Below are 17,999 nucleotides of genomic sequence, written 5' to 3'. Positions count from 1 at the left end.
TCCACTTCCCAAAACATCACAACAGCCAGAGCTGAGCTGATCAAAAAACAGCAACCAAGAACTTGGGTTCTCCCAAGTGGGTGCAGGGACCCAAGAGCTTGAGCCATCTTCTGCTGCTTTCCACGCCATTAGCAGAAAGCTGGATTGGAAGGGAGCTGTCAGGTCATGAACCAGCACCCATATGGGATGCCAGCACTGCAGGCTTCGCTTAGCATGCACAGCGCCTCCTTGTGGTTGCAAAATGCATTTTCCTAGCTAGTTATATTTATATTTGCTATCCATTTCCATTTGTTCTATGGAGAATTGTCTATTCAGGTTCTTATGCCATTTCTTTACTTCATTGCTTGCTTTATCATTGTAGATGTCAATCGCTTGTTGGATAAGGAGCTTGCAAGAATTTTCTCCCATTCTGTCAGATGTATCTTCACTTTTTTGATGTTTCCTTGGCTATGCAGACATTTCTGAATTGTGTATGATTTAGTTATTCTACTTTTGCTTTTATTGTCTGAACTTTTTGAATCTTCTTTGAAAATTAGTCACCCTCATCATTGTTTTCAAGTATCTCTCCTACATTTTCTTCTAGCAATTTCACAGTCACAGCCCATGAATTTAGCTATTGGCCCCAGCTAGAGATAGCTTTTATAAGGTAGGGATCTAATTTTATTTTGCATATTTACTTTTCACTTTGCCAGTAGCATTTATTGAAGACTTATCTTTCTCCAAAATATCCTGTTGGTACTTCTCTCAAAAATCATTTGCATGGGGCCCGGCACCGTGGCCTAGCGGCTAAAGTCCTCGCCTTGAAAGCCCCGGGATCCCATATGGGCGCCGGTTCTAATCCCGGCAGCTCCACTTCCCATCCAGCTCCCTGCTTGTGGCCTGGGAAAGCAGTCCAGGATGGCCCAATGCACTGGGACACTGCACCCGCGTGGGAGACCCGGAAGAGGTTCCTGGTTACTGGCTTCGGATCGGCGCAGCACCGGCCCGTTGCGGCTCACTTGGGGAGTGAATCATTGGACAGAAGATCTTCCTCTCTGTCTCTCCTCCTCTGTGTATATCTGGCTGTAATAAAATGAATAAATCTTTAAAAAAAAAGATCATTTGGATGTATGTATTAAGATAATAAACCAGTCTGCAACAAGTATTTATTGTTATCTTTTCAATATGTTCATTTAAATTTATATTTATAACATTTTGCTTTAGGACACAGTTTAATAAGCACATGGATTTCCCATCCCTCTCGCCAAGTTCTCACTGATTTCCGCTCTAGTTCACAATGGGTCTTTCATAAAGTCATAAGTCCATCATGCTGCCATTGAAGTGCCTCCCAACAATGTAGGAGTGGATGATGTCAGAGGATCCAGCATCCTGCCATCAGGACATCTGGAGCCATTTCCCTGGGAGTCCACCCTTGTTTGTATGCATGGAGATAGACTGCTCTCTGTGTCCGCCTTTGAACATATCAGTCTCTGCTACACTTCCATTATGCATCCCCTTAAATACAGAGCCAGTGTCCACGGTCCACAACAGAGAGAAAAACAGTAAGCTTTGACCACATGAAGTTAACGAACACACAAAGAAATACCAATGTGTCGCTAGAGTGCTGAAAAGGAGTGTCAAAGACCTCATGTAGGAATCGGTGCCAGCGCGTGACCCGTGTGGTGCTAAAGGAATTACAATTGAGACAGGAACGTCACTGCTCTTGAGACGAAGCAATGACAGTGATAAGATGGACATTAACAATCTCAGGTGTTTACAATCAGTCTCATAGATGAATGACTAATGCATCACATCTTGCAAGAAAGACAGATAACCAGGAAGTGCGAAAAGGTAAAACTCACAGGAAAAAGAATTGGATTTGACACCAGAAAATCGCAAATTGAAACAAGACAGAGCCATTTCCTGAAAAGATAAGCAAAACATCCCCTCACCATGTTAGCACGGAGCATCACCAGGGCACAATCTCTTAAAATCAAAGATATGCTTACCTTCATTCCATAGTAGAGGTGCATTCTGTTGATTCTCCCTGAGTCCTGGCAGGCTGGTCTCTGCTGCATCCTCCCATTGCACGGTTACATGTCGTTGTTCGTCCTCCTCTTTGCTGTTGTTGTGTAGTTTTAGCAGCTGTTATTTTATATTAAAGCAAACATATGATATCTGATCTTTTGCAATTGGCTCTTTTCTCTTGGAATAATGGTCTCCAATTAGGCCCAGCTGACTGCAAATGATTGTATTTCGTTTTTTCTAATAGCTGAGTAGAATTCCACAGCCCAGCTGAAGCACAATTTCTTTATCCAGTCCTCTGTTAATGGCATTTAAGTTGCTTCCATGTTTTTGCAATTACTGATTGTGCTGTAATGAACATAGGGGTGCACGCTGCTTTCTCGTGTCCCAGGTCCTTTGGCTATCCACAATTGTTGATATGCCTTATTGTCCATTTTTATGGTCACAGGCTTATAGCTGTAAGTGGCTCAATTGATACGAATCTGAGACACTCTCAGTTGGTGGAGAAAGGGCGCCTCCTACTGGCCACCGTGGGGAACCACAACAATAAAAATATCAAAAGATGGTCCTTACTGCATCATAGAATTTAGCGTTTTCTGAGCCAATCTGATTACATTGCACATTGATTATGGCATGCTAACTTTTATCTTATCACACATCCGAAAGCACTGTTCCCCATTAAGCAACCGAATCCAGTCACGAGTCACAAATTAGTCTCCTGGATGAGAGCAGTATAAATGAGAGTATAAATGAGAGTAGTATAAATGTCTTACTCCTTAACAAAATTAAAATATGATAGAAATATGACTTTTTATGCTTTTGAAAGTGAAAAATTGATTAAAAATTTATAAAATGTAATATATATGTCAAAACATAATTTATTATGAGTAGTTAATAATTTCCCATTATTTTCACAATTCGTCAGAATTCAAGAGTCAATAAAGAGTGGGAATATCACGTCTCAGCTGTCAGGATAAGGACCAGTTCTGATGCACTGGGTTTCTGTCTGCTGATTACTAGATCACCTCCGGGACTGGCTTCCTGCCTTGGTTCCTAAGGAGCCGCAGCTGGGTCTCCCGATGAGGTCCTCAGCAAGCAATGGGAAAAGTCTTTATAGGGTCTCCCATGCTTTCCCGCACCACATCCACCATTTTCCTCTCTGAATTCCAGGCCCTGTGTCTGTGCTGGGAATGATCCACAGGTTGAGCAGTTGGTCTCGGTGTCCTGGAAATCTGGGATGAGAGAAACAAGCCCTTTGGAGGACCCCGGAGTGGAGTGGTGTCCCCACGTGGTGAGTGCAGACCCAGGAGTGGATCTCAGCTGGAGCCAACCATGTAGACCGGGCCTGCACACCGGCCCGCATCCAGAACAACAATGGCATTGCATCCTCTGGCCGGGAAGGGTTGAAAAAGGCAGCGCAATGTCAGTGACCACTTTGCCAAAAGACTGTGTGGTGCCACAGACTGGTGTGTGCTCCTGGAATAGGAGAACGGGAAGGAACTGCCTGAATGTGCTGGCCGTGCGTGGTGGCTGTGCAGTGACGGGCTCCTGAGGCAGGTGAACTGGGAGGTGTGTGAGACCATTTGGTTCTGGCGCTGAGATCCCCAACTGCAGATGAGCATATCGACAATACTGCCCAAATCCCTGAGAACCCTGCGAAGCACAGTGCAGGTGGATCCTGTATTAGTTTCGTAAGTCATGTTCTGTTTCCTGCCTGAGGCTGTTGGCTTCCTACTCCTGCTTTGAGTGTACGCTTCACAGGAGGTCTAGGGGAGACTGAATTCTAGGAGGGAGATTGTGGCCCTGGGTGATGGCATCCTGATGTGTGATGGGAAGTAGCTGTTATGCATTCCTGGTTGTACCTTACTATGCTCTGTGCTGCTGTTTCTTCGGCCACATTCAAGATCTTCTCTTCATCTTTAGATTACATTAACTTGGTCATGATTTGTCCTGAACAGTTTTCTTTGTATCTATTTCGATTCAAGTTTTTGAGCAAGTTGAAAGTGTAAATTTAGGTTTTTCACAATCTGTAGGGAGCGTTTCACAATTGTTTCTGCTCCTTTCTCCTCCAGGATTGCAGTTCCAGGTGCGCAGGCTTGCATTGTGAATTGCCACAGAAGGTTCTAAGTCTCTTTCCATGCCTCCTCTCCCCAGCACAGAGACTTGAACATACCTGTGATCTCTTAGGATGACATTATTTCCTTTTGCTGTTTTGTATCTGTTCTTAAGCACCTCCGTGGATTTCCTTTAGAAGCTGGGATTGTGCCCAAAAGGTTAAATACCACATGTTTGCCTTAATTTAAGATGACACGATGTTATGTATAACATGTTATGTTAGGTATGTTATATGTTGTGTATAAACTAAAATTGAAATGTCAATGAGGTGGTCACAGAAGGTGGTTAAGAACTCGCATTTACTTTTAACATATTGGTTACTCATTACTATGTCAATTAATTCCATAATGATGTAAATTTTTGCTGATGGTATGTTGGAGCTTGTAATTGATCGGGATGATACTCTGCTGGCTCTGTCTTCAGACCAGAAAGAGTATACCTAAGAAGCCGTTGAACTTGACTGGACAATAAGATGCTGGACTCTATGTTTGGTATATACTTGCAATGGGGGAATCTCAACTGAACTTGAACTGTGGTTATGCAACAAGGTGGAGGAATCCACCATGGTGGGAGGGTTTGGGGAGGGGTGGGGAGAATCCAAGTACCTATGAAACTGTGTCACATAATACAATGTAATTAATGAATTAAAAAGAATAAATAAAAATTTTAAAAAATAGAAATAATTCGCTACTTGAAAATTTACACTTAGGACCTGGCATGGTAGCCTAGTGGCTTAAGTCATCTTGCACACTCCAGGATCCCATATGGGCACCGGTTGTAATCCCAGTGGCCCTGCTTCCCATCCAGTTCCCTGCTTGTGGCCTGGGAAAGCAGTCGAGGACAGCCCAAAGCCTTGGGACCCTGCACACGCGTGGAATACCCACAAGAGACTCTGGGCTCCTGGTTCCTGGCCTCCGATTGCAGCTGCTTTAGCCATTGAAGCCACTTGGGGAGTGAATCAGCGAATGGAAAATCTTCCTCTCTGTCTCTCCTCCTTTCTGTATATCTGCCTTCCCAAGAAAATAAATACAATCATTAAATAAAACAAAATTTACATTTAGTTGCTGTAATTTACATCCCTGGCAGTCTTTCCGTCCTTTTCCCTGCACTGACAGCCCCTCCCCATTTACTGCAAGGCGTATTGGCCTACTGAGCAGGTGCCGTGGAGCACCGGTGACGCTCATTCCTGAGGGCCTGGTCTCCATCCTGACTGCCCCATTTCTAGTTCAGCTCCTTGTCAGTACATCCCAGGAAGCTGTGATAATGGCACAGGTGCCTGGATCCCTGTCCCCAGCAGGGGAGACCCGGATGGTGTCCAGGTGCCAAGACGTGTCTTAGCCCAGTGTTGACCTTTTCTTTGCAATTGAGGAGTTAACCATCATGTGAAAGAATCTCCATTTGCTCTCTCCTTGTTTTCCAGCTAGATGAAAACAGAAAATCATCTAAAAATCTAACACATCATGGCATACTGACACTAACGTTATACACCTGGAAATAGTCACAGATGGCTCCCTAATCTCCCCCTGCGACTTGGAACATATGGGAAGTTAGGTTTGTTTGATGAATCACAAATTGTAAACTGTGTTTTTCAAAAATTTGAGATTTTTTTTTTAAAGATTTATTCATTTTATTACAGCCAGATATACACAGAGGAGGAGAGACAGAGAGGAAGATCTTCCGTCTGATGACTCACTCCCTAAGTGAGCCGCAACAGGCCAATGCGCACCGATCCGATGCCGGGAACCTGGAACCTCTTCCGGGTCTCCCACGCGGGTGCAGGGTCCCAATGTATTGGGCCATCCTGGAATGCTTTCCCAGGCCACAAGCAGGAAGCTGGATGGGAAGTGGAGCTGCCAGGATAAGAACCGGCGCCCATATGGGATCCCGGGGCTTTCAAGGCGAGGACTTTAGCCACTAGGCCACGCCGCCAGGCCCGAGATTGTTTTTTAAAAAACATTAATTTATTTTATGGGAAAGGCAGACTTACAGAGAGAAGGAGAAAGAGAGAAAGAGAAACGTTCTATTCATTGTTTCACTCCCTAAGTGGCTGCGATGGTTAGAGCAGAGGCAACCTGAAGCCAGGAGCTTCTTCTAGGTCTCCCCCATGGGTGCAGGGTCCCAAAGCTTTGAGGCATCCTTGTCTGCTTTCCCAGGTCACAGGCAGTGAGCTGGATGGGAAGTGGAGCAGCAGGTGCATTACACAGGTGGCCATATAGGATCCTGGCAAGTGCAAGACAAGGATTTAGCTGTTGAGCCATGGTGCCAGACCCCAAACTTGCCATTCTTTTTGCTTCCTGAGAAGAGTGATTTTGCTGCTCTGGGGTAATTCCCTGACTACATTCAAACTGTAAGCTTGGTGGTGGGTGTTTGTGCAGTAGTTAAGATTCCACGTGAAGGCCCAGCGTGATAGCATAACAGTTAAAGTCCTCACCTTGAGTGTGCTGGGATCCCATATTGGCGCCGGTTGTAATCCCAGCAGCTCCACTTCCCATCCAGCTCCCTGCTTGTGGCCTGGGAAAGCAGTCGAGGATGGCCCGGAGCTTTGGAACCCTGGACCCACGTGGAAGACCCAGAAGAGCCTTCTAGCTTTGGAATGGCTCACCTCCAGCCATGGCGGCCACTTGGGGTGGGGTTTGAACCATTAAAAGGAAGATCTTTCTCTCTGTCTCTCCTCCTTTCTGTATATCTGCCTTTCCAAGAAAAATAAATAAATCTTTAAAAAAAAAAAAAAAAAAAAAAAAGATCCCCCGTGAAATCGCCACATCCTGTATCAGATGCCTGGATTTTAATGGGGCAGCCAGGACTTGAACTAGCACCCATATGGAATGCTGGCATTGAGAGGGAGTAGGTTAATCCACTAGGCCACAGTGCCAATCCCAAAGATGAACAGTTTTTAAGGATTAGTTTATTTTAGTTGAATGTCGGCATTACAGAGAGATGGATAGACAGAAAGAGACAAAGGCAGAGCGAACTTTCCTGTGTTACAAATGGTCAGAGTGGCCAGCGCTAGGTCAGTTCAAAGTTAGGAGCCAGAGGTTTCTTCCAGGTCTCCCCACGGGTGCAGGGGCCCAAGGCCTTGGGCAGGTTCCATTGCATTCCTAGGCCATTAGGAGAGGGTTGGTTCTGAAGCAAGAGTTGGGAGTTGAACCAGTGCCAATATGGGATGCCAGTGCCACGGGCTGAGGATTAGCGTGCTGTACCAACTCACCTGGCCAAGCCGAAGCTTTTCAAGTGAGAGGCACACAAGGAAACAGCAAGAAATCTTCCGCTTGCTAACTCACTTCCCAATTGCTTGCAGCAGCTGGAACTACATCAAGCACAGGCAGGAGCCAGGAATTCCTTCTGCCTCTTCCTATGGTGCCAGGAAGGCCATGACTTGAGCGTCCCAGGCTGTGCGCTAGCAGGAGCTTGAACTGGGTGAGCATGCGCACTGCAGCTCAGTCGGCTGGGGGATGCAGACAGTCCAAGCAGCGTCTGACCTGCCGGGCAGAATGCCTGAAGCTTCCTGAAGCTGTAACTGTCAGTTCTTTCATGTGTGCAGACTGAAGTGTGACTTCCGATAAAAACCACCAGGTAGGTAAGCATGTTTACACCAAATGTTCCCCAATCCAGATGCTGCTTACTTCATGTGGACTTACAGTCAGTGGTTAAGGTGTGGTATTTCCTATCTTCCTTTCTTCTTCCTTTCTTCCTTTCTTCCTTTCTGCCTTCCTTCCTTCCTTTCTTTCAGACTTATTTATGTTTATTGGAATTGCAGATTTACAGAGAGAAGATGAGACAGAGAGAAAGATCTTCCATCCACTGGGTCACTCCCTAAGTGGCTGCAATGGTTGGGGCTGAACTGAACTAAAACCAGGAACCAGGAACTTCTCCTGGGTCTCCCACACAGGTGTACAGTCTCATGGCTTTGGGTCATCCTTGACTGCTTTCCTAGGCCACAAACAGCAGCAAGGACTTTAGACACTAGGCTACCACGCCGGGTCCATTTCCTTTCACATATAAGAATTTTAGAACAGTATACTACAGTGGCATGAACAGGGCTGGCTTGGTGAGTAAAGCTGCCACCTGTGGTACGAGCATCCCATATGGACACTAGTGTGAATACTGGCTGTTCCATTTCCCTTCCAGCTTCCTGATAATGTGGCTGGGAAAGCAGCAGAGAATGGCCAAAGGGCTTGGGACCCTGTACTCCTGTGGTAGACCAGGAAGAAGCTCCTGGCTCCTGGCTTCATCCTGGACCTGACCCAGATCCAGCCAAATGCCCATTTGAGGAGTAGATCTCGATCTCTCTCTCTCTCTCTCTCTCTCTCTCTCTCTCTCTCTCTCTGCCAACTGTCCTATCTCCATCTTGCATTTTGTAACTCTGCCTTTCAAATAAATAAATCTTTAAAAAATTGGGAAATGCTTAACCTTTTATTATTTAAAACAACTCATTGCAATTTCATTTCCCATAAACATTTAATGAAAGGCAGAGAGAGATTCCATCCATCCCTTGGTTATCTCCCCAAATAGCTGGCAGGGGCTGAAACCAGGCCAGCCAACTCCACCAGGTGTCCCACATGGGCAGGAGGGGACCCTGGGCCTGGGGTATCTGCTCCCTTCCCAGGTGCATCAGCAGAGAGCAGGATCAGAAATGGAGCAGCTGGGATTTCAGCCGGTGCCCATGGGGGATGTGACTGCACCACAATGGGTTACACCCCAGGACAGTGGCTAGCTTTTGTGTCACAGGTTTTCTTATCCCACTGCCACCCGCTTAAGTCTACAGTGACGTGCACATTCCGGCACTTGGCATGGCCAGACCGCTCAGATTCCTCAGGGGTTTCCCAGGGCTGTTTCCTCTAGCGGGCCTTTCTTCCTTCAGCAAAGGGGAATGAATGATAACCCTTTCTGCCTTGTACAATCACAGGACACACAGCACTGTGTGAACCAGCAATCTCAGGACACACAGCTCTGTGTGATCAGCAATGACAGGACACACAGCACTATGTGAGCCAGCAATCACAGAACACAGAGCACTGTGTGAACCATCAATCACAGGTCCTCTTTTGTCAGCTTCCTGCTCACTCTTCTCATCCTCACTTATCCGGCTTGCAGAGTAACCTCCTTAGCAAATATCTCCTGATCCTGCTGTCCTTCAGCTGCAGCCTTTTGCAGAGATGCTGGCCCTGCTCTCCAAGCCAAGCAGTCACAGCCTGGCTGTGCAGCTTTTACTTCACTGCTGCTCTGTGGAGCTGTGAACACAGGCCAAGGAGTGCTGCTTTGCTTCTTATGTGTAGCCTTCATTCTCAGCTTTGGCTGATTTGAAGATGTGTCTTCTGCATCCAGCAGTCAGGGGATCTAGATGGGAAGCATGGTGAGTGTTGGGTTCCCATAGAATACTACAGTATAATCAGAGGTGGAGACAGGATCTGGGACTGCCTCACACTGACATGGGCTCACAACAGAAGAATTGTCTTGGCACAATCACAGCTTTGGCATGCCAACCTTTCAGAATCCCAGACTGTTAGGAACCATGCTAGCCCATTGTTGCCATACAGAGCAGCAGCTGGCATAGCCTGGCCATGGGATGGGGTGGAGGACAAAGAGAATCCTTATAGAGGCATGTGGGGAAGGCTTCCATTGGACCAATGCAGATTGACCTGCAGTCCTAAACTCAAGATGGAATGAGCATGTGGGCTGCGGAGGCCCCTCTTTTCATCCTGGGCATGGCCTAGAGTGGGTGGGGCCTGACAGCCTCTGCAGGATGCAGATCTGGGGTGTAGGAAGGACAGACCGGGGAGGGGGGCGAGCAGGTCCATGATCTTGGTGCATGCTGGTAAAATCCCTGATGGTGTCACTGAGGTAGAGCCCTGGGGGGCTGGGCACAATCGCTGGGCTTCCTTGGAGTGGGATGCAGGATCCCCAGGCACCTGCCTGCAGGCCAAAGCTCCTGTCCATGGCACCAAGGCCACTGGGGAGGGCACAGTGCCCTTCTGTATGCGGAGTCAAGAAACAAGATCAGGGAGTAGGAGACGGGGGCAGGCCTGGAAGCCAATACTGCCCACCAGTCTCACTTCACCGCTTAAAACATAACTGAAATATCTAATGGAGCAGATTTTGAATGAAAGTTAAGGGGAAATTTTTCTCAAGCAAGAAAACAATAGTTTCTCTGCCAATGTGGGGTGCTCACTAGCAGGATGCCAGCAAAGGTCACATTTCTGCTCCCTTCCACTAATGGAACGGTGACTGCCATGGCTTCTACACATCCAGGCCATTTTCAGGGATGGGGTCAGGAGTTTGGAAATAACAGTACCAGCTTGTTTTTGTCTTCCTTGTATCTGGGTTAGAACCCCAAGAACCACATTCTACTCTACTGCCACAAACAGGTGGAATGAGGTCTAAGTTGGTGTGCAGAGCCCAGTCTGACAGCAACTGTTAAGAGATTCACACCTGGAGTCCCTCTCCCTTGCACCTGCCATTGTCGATCTTTGGTTGATGTGTCAGGGAAGAATAAACACACCCAGAGTCAACCAAAATGCTTCCCCTTCCTCATTCTTCCTAGTAAAACTCACTCAGACAGAACCCCAACTCTCCCCCTCCACCAAGACTTAATCCAAAGCCATGAGGAGGATTGTCTTTCCCTTTCCATTCTGGGCTTTCTCCCTTAGGATGCTTCCACGCCTGTAACATCCACTTACACTTCTAGGAATTTTCCTCTGTACTTCACTCCAAGCAGTGTATTGAAACTTGGAATCCACCATTTTTGCATGGGAGACCCTGATTCAATCTCTCTTCAGCTACCTCTTCCTTGATACAAACCGTTCTTTGTGCTTTTATTTCTCCTTTCCTCTTCTCAAGAAAAATTTCTGTACTTCCCTTAATAGTTCCTCAATTGATTTCTCATTCCAGCCAGCAGTCATTTTTAGGTTCTTTGTAATAACCAACCCTACTCTTAAGTACCAAACTCACTTTTACAAGCCCTTGTCCCACTGGACCCTCTGCCTCCTCTCTGGACTCTTTCTTCATTTGCTCTCCAAGTGTCTAGAAAAACAGAAAGGCTTTCTGCTTTTTCCTGTTGAATTTCAATGTCTTGGAGACTTTTTCTTTTTTGAATTTATTTTCATTCATTTGAAAGATAGAGAGAAAGACAGAGAAATCTTCTGCTCTGCTATTTAAATTCACAAATGTTTGCAGCAGCTGAAACAGGGCCATGTTGAAACCAGAAACCCAGAACTCAGTTCAGGTCCCCCGGTAGATGACAGGACAAAAGCACCTGAGCTGAGGCCTGCTGCTTCCAGGTTGTGCATCAGCAAGAAGCTAGAATCAGAGCCAGAGCCAGGACTTGAACCCAAGCCCTCTGATGTGGGATTCACCACTCCCTTGCTAGGACTTTAGTCCTTAATGAGACAGAACGTGTCTGTAGAAAACGAACATAGCAAGACCACACAAGTGCAGGTGAACAGTAGAAGCCTAAAGCATTCCAGGAACTTGAGGATAGCTACAGGAATAAAAGAGAATAAAAGGATGGGAGCAACTGAAGCACCTGGAGGATTTGGGGGAAAAGTCAAGGAGGATAAGCAGGAGGAGTCACTGAGGAGTGTCCTAGAGGCAGTGGAAGGAGCAGATCCCTCTGTCAGCATGGAGGGAAGGTTTGGGGTCACTGCGTGTAACGCTGAAGCACAATCCTTCTGCTAGCATGGAGGAGGGGCTCCCTTGTCCCAATTCTGCTGGCAACTCACTCTCAAGGGGAGTAGGAAGAAAAGGGTAGGGGTGGGAGTTACTGCCACTTTCCTCCATCACCCCAAGGATATATCTGTTCATTCTTCCTTAGGAAATACAGTCACCACACCCCTTCCCAGGCTCCCTTGGCAACCCTTCCTTTGCCTGCAGACAAAGCTGCCTGGTTCTTGCTGGTTCTTTGGTTCTCTAGGGTCATAGCTTACCCTTCTCCCACCCTGCAGCCAGATAGCTCATTGCCAACCAGTTAACCCATTAACCAGACACGACCACTGCTCTGCTCCTTGGCCAGCTTCAACTCACTTTGTAGCCAATTCTCTGGAAAGTCTGGTGATCAATTAGCCAACAAGTCTATCTGCCCATTACCAGAAATGTGCTCAGCAGGATTATGGATGGACATCCTCAGGACAGAATCTGTGATTTCCATCCAACTTTCTAACATGAATGATAAGTTTTCTGGTTCCCATCTAGGACAGGTATTCTTAAATTACTATGATAACTCTACTGCTGGGTAGGCATCATTATTGGGAGGCCTCAAGGCTCTGAAAATCCTGGAGAATGGATAACGTCCTAAATCTCCTTGGAAATGTGGTTTCTTAGTTGTTGACTCTGCAAATGTGGTGTCTATTCCAAACAGCAACTGGGGTTGAGTTCAATGAGCCAGCCGCAGCGACCCTTCCGCACAGGGCATGGCTACCTCATGTGTGCACACTACCACAGATACGACATAAGTTCTGATGAAGCCCACACCAGCTAATGTAATAACTCCTTTGTCATTAATCAATAGATGTTTAGTTTTTGTGAGCATCTCTTCTAGAGTGACAAAACACAATCCCTTCTTGATACAGTAACTCTTAAATGAAGAAGTGAAGTGAAGTGAAGAAATGAAGTGAAGAATCCATAAACTGACCAGGAGGGGTTGAATCCAATATTTATTGTTATGCAAAAAAGAAATTCAATGATGAGCTATAAGCTAGAATCCCACGTAAGTACAGCTTGAAATCAGACTATATTTGGATGGTGAGGTTCTTTTAATAAAGACTTTTCCAAGATTGCATCATTAGGAACCCCTCCCTCCTCACTTTCAAGGTCACATGATGACCTTCAGTGTTCTGTCCAGGCTGACACATCCACAGGCACAGCTCCTTGGTACCTTCTCCAGCTCTCCATCTTGGAAGAGTCCTCCATGGTTAATCGGGGAGTATGGTAGGGCCCAGCTTATTACCTCCATGGCAGCTGCAGGGCCAGGAGCCACATCTGTAACATGCTTCACTTAACTTCCCAGGCCAGCCTGGACACTAAGAACTGTTATTAATATTCTATTATGTTTCCGTTTATGCTATGACTTTTTTGTAATGCGTTCTTACTTTAAATAATCAGCTTAATTCATTTTAAGATTTAAATTATATTCTTTTTTTGGAATCATTTTATTTATTTTTGGGGGGGTTGAAATAATATTACTATTTTTCGGATTGACATCATTTCATAACAGCCACATCGATCACAACAATAACAACAACAACATCAACAACAAATTTAAATTATATTAAAATTAATTAATATTATAATAATTATTATATTTAAATTATATCATAAGACAATAATGTGATTTCCCTTTTCACTTTATTTTCATCAAGCTTCAATATCAAGATTATTCTAGCCTCCAGTTTTTGTTTTGTTTTGTTTTGTTTTGTTTTAACAAGTAATTTAGAACCTCCTGGCTCTTGACTAAGGAGCTCTGGTCATTGTGGCCACTTGGGGAGTGAACCTGTGGACAAAGATCTTTTTTTCTGTCTGTCCTTCTCTCTGTAAGTCTGCCTTTCCAATAAGATAAAATAAAATATATCTTTAAAAAAAAGAAGAAAAGGAAAAAAAAAAAAAGAAAATGCATGTTCTTTCTGCCTTAATTTTTTATATCATGCGCCCTCTGGTGGCCGCCCAGGCTCAGCACAGGGTGCTGTGTCATTCAGCAGCAGAGCCGCCATCTAGGCTCCAAGCAGATACACATTGTTAACATCCTTTTCAAATTGTTTAGTGGCTGTTGAGATATCACCTTTTTCTCTTGCCTCAAATTGATTATGGTAATATGTGATTTCCCAAAATAGGATTCACCTAATCAGCAAAAATGTTATGGACTTAAAGCTGTAGGTGACATATAATTTTAGGGATTTTTTTTTTTTAGATGTATTTTAGAGTAGAAGATATAAACAAACCTTTCATCCACTTGTTCATTTCTCAAATTTCCACCACAGCCAGAGTTGGGGCAGTCTGAAACTGGGATCCAGGAGCTTCTTCCTGTACTCCCATGTGGGTGTAGGGTCCAAGCACTTGGCCATCCTCTGCTGCCTTCCCAGGCAAGAAGCATGAAGCTGGATTAAAGGTAGAGTAGCTGAAACATGAATCAGCACTCAAACAGGATGCCAGTGGCACAGCAGAGGATTAGCCTGATACACTAGCGACCAGCCTTTATCTAAGATTTCAATCTTTGGAATTAGGGCACATTGCTTTCAAATCCAAACTGCACGTGTTTTCTGCCTCTTGTTCCCTTTTCCAGATATATTTCAAATCACTTAGAATTTCTTTCCTAAAAATCACACTTGGAGCTGTGAGTCTCAGGGCTGTAGAAAGTTTCATGTTTTATTAATTCATAGTTTTGAAAATGTTTTTTCTCCCCAAGCTGTAAGCAGCTGCTACATGGCCTTGTACCTAGCCAACTGTCACACTGCTGGGAGAAACGCAGCCTACAGCTGGCGGGCATTCTGGGCCTGGCGAATGCCAACTCTAAATGAACTGTACTAGTTTACCAACACAGTTGCCTATTCTGGTTTTTTTTTTTTTTAAATATATGCAGGGAACAGCACAAGCCACTTTATGGCAGGAAGCATGGACTGCTGGGCTGGAATGTGCAGCCTTTTCTGCTAGGCATGTTGGACACTTTTGTATGGAGCTACATAATGAGGAACCCAGGCCAGGTCATGCTGCCTTGGCCACCAGGCACCCCCCCCACCCCCCCCCAACACACACACACACACCACAGTGTGGCATGTGGAGCACAGATTATCTCAGGGAGGGTTGGGAACATATTCGAATCAGAGCCACCAAAGGCATGTTTGACATTTGTGGCATGAATTCTGGAGGCTTCCATAGACCTGGCCACTACACTCACAGAAAAACAAAGGAGCTCAAAAGAAGTAGTTTAAAATTTATTTTTTTTTATTTGGAAAACCAGATTAACAGAGAAAAGGAGAGACATAAAGAAATTTCTGTCCCCTGGCTTGCTCCCCGGTTGATCACAATGACCAGAGATGAGCCTATCTGAAGCCAGAAGCCAGTAGCTTCTTCTGGGTTTCCCATGTGAGTGCAGAATCCCAAGGCTTTGGACCATCCTCCACTGCTTTTCCAGGCCAGAAGCAGGGAGCTGGATGGAAGCAGAACAAACAGGACATAAACTGGTGCCCACATGTGATCCTGGCAGTCGGCACAAGGCAAGGATTAAATTGCTAGCTTATCACACTAGACCTGACAAGGTGATTTACAAAGCATAAATTGGAGAGGATGTCTGAGTCAGACCAAGGCACTTTCCCCTCGTGTGTGACCTGGAATGGGTTCAGTAGTTTTGCTACCTGACCACTGGTACATGTGAAAGTTGAGGCTGGGGAGGAGGGGTTAGCCAGCAGGGCGCTGTCTGACAGGGCTAGATCACAGCATCTTCCTATAAGTGCAGGGCCAGCCACATCAGGTGGGTTGCATCTGGAACATGAGAGAACCAGATCTGCTGCCATGTTTGGTAAGGGACATGTGGGTTCTCCCCTGTGGGACTGCTACACCTGCTGGTTTGTACTTGACCTAGGTGACAGGTCAAGCCAGGCTAGACTACAAAACTTACCCACACTCACGGGAGTATGTGGGTGGGTTGGGAATGGGCCAGGCTGGACTAGCGCACAACACCCACTGGGTATGGGTCATATTATGCTAGACCACTGCTGACGTAGTTTGAAAGCAACGAGCAGCCCCATTTGCACCTATGGACACAACAAAATAAAGAAAAGAGCTGAAACGTTTCTCTCACCCACCTTCCTCCACACCTGCACCCTTTTCACCTAATCAGAGACCTGCATGGACATTCAATTCTCTCAACTACATACACACTATTAACAATGACACGCTTTTGAAAAGAAAAAAATATTTTTCTCTTTTTAAACTTTGATTTTCTAATATCGTCATAAGGCTCGTCTTTTGTGAAGCCAAGGCATAGAGGCCGTGAGAGTAAGGATGCACCCGGGCCTTCTCAGTGCTGTGTAGGCAGCAGGCCATTTCCTTGGCTGTCAGCAGTGTGGGCACAGGAGACCGCTCCTTCCTCTCTGGGCTTCCAGGCTTCACTGTGATTTGCACACTGGCTGCTCCAACTTGCTCTCCTTGGCTGCTGTCCCCCTTCTTGCTGTTTCTTAGTGTTGGCAAGCCCAGGGGCCCCGTGCTGGTCCCATTGTTCTTCTGTTCTTCCCTCTGCAGGGTCACTCACCACTGACCCGGCCACGCTGCCCCGCTGCCCGTCGGCCAACATCAACTTCCGCAGCAGCAGGGGCAATCCCGGGGCAGCGGCAGCAGCAGCGCCAGGACGCCCTGTCGCGAGCAGCAGTCTCTGGTCCCAGCCCATCCTAGGGCCCCGCCCAGTCCCAGCACCACCAGCAGTAATAGCAACAGTAGCAGCAGCAGCAACTCAGGATGGGATCAGCTAAGCAAAACAAACCTCTCTATCCGAGGCCTGCCCCACAATACCACCGACCAGGACCTGGTGCAACTCTGCCAACCGTATGGGAAAATAGTCTCCACGAAGGCAATTTTCTGGATAAAACAACGAACAAATGCAAAGGTTACGGTTTTGTCGACTTTGACAGTCCTGCGGCGGCTCAGAAAGCTGTGTCTGCCCTGAAGGCTAGCGGGGTTCAAGCTCAAATGGCAAAGCAACAGGAACAAGATCCTACAAACCTGTGTGTTTCTAATTTGCCGCTATCCATGGATGAGCAAGAACTTGAAAATATGCTCAAACCATTTGGACAAGTTATCTCCACCAGGAGACTACGTGAGTCCAGCAGTACAAGTCGTGGCGTTGGCTTTGCTAGGATGGAATCAACAGGAAAATGCGAAGCCATTATTGATCATTTTAATGGAAAATTCATTAAGACACCACCCGGAGTTTCTGCTCCGACAGAACCTTTATTGTGCAAGTTTGCGGTTGGAGAACAGAAGAAGAGACAGAACCCAAACAAATACATCCCTAATGGGAGACCATGGCATTGAGGAGAGGTGAGACTCGCTGGAATGACACTTATGACCCAACTACAGCTACTCTACAGAACGGATCTTACCCTTCACCTTCAGTATTGCTACAAACCGAATGATCACTCAAACTTGTATTACACCTTACATTGCATCTCCTGTATCCGCCTACCAGGTACAAAGTCCTTGTTGGATGCAACCTCAGCCGTATATCCTACAGCACTCCGGTGCCGGGTTGACTCCCACAATGGAGCACACCATGTCACTACAACCTGCGTCTATGGTCAGCCTTCTGGCCGCCCAGCACATGAGTCACCTGTCAGGAGGCAGCACCGGAACATACATGCCTGTAACATGAGCTATGCAAGGAGCCTGTCTGCCACAGTATCCACACACGCAGACCACAGCGGTTCCTGATGAGGAGGCGAGTGGTCAGCAGCAGGTGGCTGTAGAGACGTCTAAGGACCATTCTCCACATACCTTTCAACCCGATAAGTAACTGTGAGCTACACAGAAGGGTGTTCTTTACATGAAGAAGGGTGCGGAGGCTGAACAATCATGAATTTTTCTGATCAGTTGTGCTTTAGGAAATTATTGACAGTTTTGCACAGGTTCTTGAAAACGTTATTTATAATGAAATCAACTAAAACTATTTTTCCTATAAGTTCTACAAGGTGCATAAAACCCTTAAATTCATCTAGTAGCTGTTGCCCTGAACAGGTTTATTTTCTTAAAAAAAAAAAAAAAAAAGAAAAGAAAAGAAAAGAAAAAGAAACAGAAACAAAAGATTTTTATCAAATGTTACCATGCCAAAAAAAAAAAAAAAAAACGAAAAGAAAACTTCGATTTTCTGGGTATGCACAAAGACCATGAAGACTTATCCAAGG

General features: G+C 46.0%; 1 pseudogene; it reads left to right on the top strand.

Moving 5' to 3' along the window:
• The first annotated feature begins 15,592 nt into the window (after window positions 1-15,592).
• Window positions 15,593-17,587, top strand: LOC131483353 (RNA-binding motif, single-stranded-interacting protein 1-like; annotated as a pseudogene).
• The last annotated feature ends 412 nt before the right edge of the window (window positions 17,588-17,999 follow it).

This window comes from Ochotona princeps, chromosome 25 (genome assembly GCF_030435755.1).
Source record: "Ochotona princeps isolate mOchPri1 chromosome 25, mOchPri1.hap1, whole genome shotgun sequence".
Taxonomy (NCBI): Eukaryota; Metazoa; Chordata; class Mammalia; order Lagomorpha; family Ochotonidae; genus Ochotona; species Ochotona princeps.
This window is presented reverse-complemented; position numbering and strand designations above follow the sequence as displayed.